The sequence below is a fragment of the Rhinatrema bivittatum genome, chromosome 8, assembly GCF_901001135.1.
Source record: "Rhinatrema bivittatum chromosome 8, aRhiBiv1.1, whole genome shotgun sequence".
In the NCBI taxonomy this organism is placed as follows: Eukaryota; Metazoa; Chordata; class Amphibia; order Gymnophiona; family Rhinatrematidae; genus Rhinatrema; species Rhinatrema bivittatum.
Genome location: NC_042622.1, coordinates 71,753,567 through 71,759,566, shown reverse-complemented (window position 1 = coordinate 71,759,566; position 6,000 = coordinate 71,753,567).

Here is a 6,000-nt window from a genome sequence, read left to right as displayed (position 1 = left end):
TAGATGTGGAGCTGATCTGCATGTTTGATGCTTTTGAAAATTAGAAACAGAAGCAAGAGATTTCCCTTCCCCTTCCCTGTCTGCAGTCCGTGAAGAAAATACCTGCAGGAGCTTCTGCTCAGATAGGAGAGTGCCCCAGCTTCCTGCCTTTGCTCTGTAAACACTAAGTCCATAAGAAATGCCAGATAGGGTTGCCAACTTTTCCATAGACCAGGACTGGACACTTGAGAACCTGGGGGGGGGGATGGTACCCCCTCATTTGCATAAACTTTAGATCTTGCCAGAGAACTGACTATACAGTGTATCTATATAACTGCAAAACCACTGGAGTTCAGGGCTGTGCTATACACCACCTCCTCTCCCTATACTGTCCAATCACAGCATGGGAAAGGAGGCAGGAATACAGCACAGCTCTCCTCCAATAGACTCCGACCTGCCTTTCTCATCCTCTAACTAAAAAGGAGGATCCACTTGCAAAAATGGACATTTAACTTCCGGTCGGTACTTATGACTGGACACTACGGAAAGCCTGAAAACCTGGCTGTCCAATCCCCAACACACAAGGGATTTCTACCCATAAAGATTCAATTGTGCATTTAGTCTCATGCTGGATGCTTAGCCTGTTGGACTCTATGCCATCCCAGATATAAAGACCTACACCGCCTCCCGGGTGCTCTTCTCTGTCATTGCGATATAATTTGTACCCCGGTATAATCACTGTCCCATTGGTTGTCCTCCTTCCACCATGTCTCTGAGATGCCAATTAAGTCTATGTCATCATTCACTGCTATACATTCTAATTCTCCCATCTTGCTTCTTAGACTTCTGGCATTAGCATACAAACACTTCAAAGTTTGTTTTTTTGTTTACATTTTCATTCTGCTTTTTAATTGATAGGGATAAGTTAGACTTTTTTAGCTCAGGTGAGTTTTTAGTTACAGGCACTTGGACTACTTTTCTTATTATTGGAACCTCACTGTCAGGATGCCCTAATTCTAATGCATCATTAGTATCCTTTGAAGATGCCTCTCTCCGAACCGTGCGCTGCTGAGTGACTGTCGGCTTTCCCCTTTGTTCTAGTTTAAAAGCTGCTCTATCTCCTTTTTAAAGGTTAGTGCCAGCAGTCTGGTTCCACTCTGGTTAAGGTGGAGCCCATCCCTTCGGATGAGAGTCCCCCTTCCCCAAAACGTTTCCCAGTTCCTTACAAAACTGAATCCCTCTTCCTTACACCATCGTCTCATCCACGCATTGAGACTCCGGAGCTCTGCTTGCCTCTGGGGACCTGCGCGTGAAACAGGGAGCATTTCAGAGAATGCTACCCTGGAGGTTCTGGATTTAAGCTTTCTACCTAAGATCCTAAATTTGGCTTCCAGAACCTCCCTCCCACATTTTCCTATGTCGTTGGTGCCCAGATGTACCATGACAGCCGGCTCCTCCCCAGCATTGTCTAAAATCCTATCTAGGTGATGCGTGAGGTCCGCCACCTTCGCACCAGGTAGGCATGTTACCAGGCGATCCTCACGCCCACCAGCCACCTGGCTCTCTACATTCCTAATAATCAAATCACCAACTATGACGGCCGATCTAACCCTTCCCTCCTGGGCAGTAGGCCTTGGGGAGATATGCTCGGTGCGAAAGGACAATGCACCACCTGGAGAGCAGGTCCTTGCTACAGGATCCTTTCCTGCTGCACCAGGTTGATGCTCTCCAATCATGAGACCTTCTTCCTCCAAGGCAGCACGAGGGCTGCCAGTCTGAAGTTGGGACTTGGCTACTATGTCCATGAAGGTCTCATCTATATACCTCTCTGTCTGCCTCAGCTCCTCCAGGTCTGCCACTCTAGCCTCCAGAAATTGGACTCGTTCTCTGAGAGCCAGGAGCTCTTTGCATCGCATGCACATGTACAATTTCTCACCGGTGGATAAAAAATCATACATGTGACACTCGATGCAAAAGACTGGGAAGCCCCCCTCTTGCTGCTGGACTGGTTCCTTCATCTCAAATTTTTTCAGTTCCTACTTAAGTTTTAGGTTGCTATTGCAGCAGGAATGAGTCTAATTAATGTCCTTTAAATGTATTAGTGAATTCACTATATGTCTGGTAGTGGCCTACAGGGGAATGATCAAACTCAATAAGGTTTTTTGTTTTTTTTATGAAAGTGGCACCTGCCTATAAATTAGAAGCATACTCCGCATCACGGAAAACATTACAAGCAGGGTTTTGGATCAGTAACTCTGACAATGAAGTAGGCCTAGAACCTCCTGGCTACAAAAAAAGGCCTAGAGATGTAAACAAGCGAAGCACTCTTGGACAAAGACTGCAGTTTCCTTTGGTGTTAGAAGACAACCAAAAACCCAAATGGGGTCCAAGAACTCCCCAGAAACTGCTGTCCACTGACATCCGAAAGACAAAATGTCTCTGCAGAAGCATGTCCATGTGTGACTGACAAGCACAATGGGCAGAAAAGCCCAAGCAACCCTTGGCAGATAATCAGCTACAACAGCAGAGCCTGAGACAGACCCTACGAGCCAAAGCACCAGGCATAGCTGGCCATGCAGGACGGCATCAAAGGTTTCAGGGGATGAACGGCAACCCCTGAATAGATCACTAGCCCATCTCCTGAGCAGGGAGAGAAGTCAGGCCTGAAGCTCACCCAGACTTCAGCCTGTCAAGGGCAGGAATATCCATCCTGTCTACGGGATCGGTCAGGTGAACAGAAAGGCACTTTGGGCAACCTAGTGAAGAGAGAAAAGCTAAAGGCAATATTGGCAGAGCCTGGCAAAAATATAGGGAAAACATGGTATATCTTTACCTGCAGTTATATACTATGATTTTCCACGAATGCCTTATCTGTTCTTCCCCTCCCCCTGACATCCCAACTGGAAGTCGGAGGGAGCAAGAACTTGGACACCTTCAGAGGACAGAGTCCGCCGGGATGCATGGGTTGTCGCACGCAGGTCAGACACAAGGGGGAGGTACCTGCATCAGTGGAGCCAGGGACGGAAGTCCTGTTCCACTTACATGGATTGGTTGCCGACTACCAGGGACCTCAGAAGAGGATCATTAGCCAGCACTAGATGGTCAACTGCACCTGGGCCAGACACCTGGCTGGGGATAGGAGTAACTCGAATGTTTTTCTTATCCCTGAATTTATTTCCCATTGCAGGCTCTAGTCCTTTAAAGAACTAAGCTGCAAAATAAGCAATAATATTTGGGTGCGACAATCAAAAGGTCGCCCTCATGCTTAATCATCAATATGCTAGAGCACGAAACGTGACAGGGGCTAAGTACATTATTTGTAAACCTGTATTGATTACACTGTCGCAGCTATTTATGCGGATGCACGAGCCGGTAGGGCAACCTTGTCGGCCCGGGTGGGGCCCCCTTGCTTGGAAATCACGGTGGGAGGCCGGGCATCAGGGACAGCCTTGCTAGGAAACAAGGCTGGTTCCCCGGGGGGCGGGCACCGATTTGGTGCCAGGAGTGTATTTGGCTCGCACCAGGGGCAGCGGAGGGTGCTTAGCTGGTTGGTGGCAACCGCATTACCAGTTTGAATACCAGATGCCTGACGATCGGATGATAAGTACATCTTTTCGGTTAACGAATGTGCCATTAGGAGGCTCGGTGGCTGGGCACCTAGCACGACTGGCCTTCCTGTTCAGAGCGTGTAGATGGGGAGATCAGACGGTTGTTGGGGATGGATGCCAGCCGCAGCCTTGTTGGTGGGGGGCATGAGGCAAGGGCACACCCTACCTCATGGCTGGTGGCAGTTACCCGGGCCGGTAGAGGCATTTTGGATGTGGTGCAGCCATGCATCATGGTCCAGATTAGCGCTAGTCTGGCACCTTGGGCGCTCCATACGCCGGAGGCCTCCTTGCTTGGGGACGAGGCAGGGGGCCCGGGTTCGATGCTGACTTGCTTGGTTATTATGGCAGGCGGCGTATGTGGCGATGTAGCCTGGTCTCGGATGCAGCCTTGCTTGGTTATCACGGAGGGCGGCGGAGGTGGTGGTGTAGCTTTGGTCTTGGCCCGGGTACCAGTCCTTGTTGTATACATACATAAATATTGTTAATAAAGCTGCGGCCTTTTTCATTCCATATCTGTGTCTGACGCTATTCCATGGAATTTGAGAACATGTGCAGATAGGGTTATCGGGTCAATTGGAGGAAGTGGGAGTGGTACAATTCTGGGGAGTGGCTGGGACGCAGACGGGATGACACTACAGTCACGACTGCAAGAGTTACTACTCTGTACTTCGTTTTCTTTACCTTTAGGGCACAGGAGTCTCTCTGGGATCTGGAATCAAAACATTTTTTCCTCTTTCCTATCTCCCAGGGACACAGTAACACAGTTTGTTTGTTTTTCATATATTATTTTGTGAATTATTGATAATATTTTGTATTCCACGCTGTATTTTATTGGGAGCCAGTGTAGGGAAATGAGGGTTGGAGTAATGTGGTCGAATTTTCTTGTTCCTGTGAGTATTCTGGCAGCTGTATTTTGTAGGATTTGTAGCAGTCGTATGGTGGTGAGAGGTAGGTTGAGCAGCAGTGAGTTGCAGTAGTCTAGGTTGGAGAAGATGAGTAGTTGGAGTACTGTTCTGAAAACAAGTGGAGTACTGTCTGAAAACAAGGCTCCAGGGGCTAGTCACCTTCCTTTCTAGTGGTCCTACACTAGGCCAATTACTGACAAAAACCAAGAGGCTAGCACCCCACCCCCCAAGTGCTTTTGAGCTGTGCAATACACATATAGCATGCCTGCAGGAAAACCTGCACTGGATACCTGCTTAGATTGGAGTCCCAGCACAGAGGCTTTCCCTGGTCACATAAACATATCAAACATAGAAACATAGAAGCGACGGCAGAAGAGGACCAATGGCCCATCCAGTCTGCCCAGCAAGCTACGCAGTTTATCCATTTTTTTTCTCCCCCTTTTTTCTCCCTCTTTTTTCTCCGTCTCTATTGGCTTCCAGCACCCTCCGGCCCCAAAAGCCTTACACAAATGATGAGGGCTAGCACTGGTCATCCCAACACTCAATCTGTTCCAGACATTTACTATTTTTCCTGGACTTGCTTACCAGGATTCACTTTTCACTGCAGGACCCTCTCATACAGCTGAGCAGCAGTGGCTATCCCAGCATCCCTTGCTGCAGTCCCTGTTGTGCTTCCTGCCAGGATGTGCCTCTATTTCTCCCAAGGAGGAGGGGGCTGTGCATTCTATCACTGAGGGTCTGTGGGAGCTTATCACTCCTTTATGAACTTGGTAAGTGCTGTCTGTTGATTCTCTTTTCCCCCTTGCCTTTATTTTAATCTATCTTAGTTCTGTTTTAGTTTGATTCTTTTTATTTTACTTTTGTGCCTGCCCCTGTGGTGCTGATATAATCTGCCCCTTTAAGAGGCCAGGCTATGACATAATCATTGCTGGGTTGCTAAAGTGAAATTAAACCAGCAGCTCTGTTGACAGGGCGGGGTGGGAGAGACAGCACCCAAACAAAAGAGCAGCATGGTGTCTCTGCCTAGTCCTGCCCCTGCAGCAGCCCAGGTAACCTGCTGATGAGGGGTGGGAATCATTGAGGGGAGGCTGCACCAAGCCTGCAGAGAAGGGCAGCTGGCTGAGGGGGAACCTGCTGGGGAGTGCAGGGATGGAAAGAGGAACTGGGATGGGAACAGAGGAGGACAGCTCAGTGGGAAAATGAGAAGCAAGGCATTCTAAGCAGATGTAGGGAGTGGAGCTGGAAGCTGGGAATTAAACCCCCTCCCTCCAAATATAAACTTCAAAGTATGCCCAAGCAGGAGGGGGAGAATTAAAAGTGTAGACGGAGTAAAAAGGGGAGTGGGGAGAGGAGATTAAGAGAATGAGAGAAAAGGGAGGTTGAGAGAGTGATGGTGACAGAAGCGGGTGGGGGAAGAGACTGTGATGTGCATGGGATGGAGCAGGAGGGAGGAAACTGGTGAGGATGAGCTAGGATTGGGGAAAATAATTAATTGAGGGACTATGAAT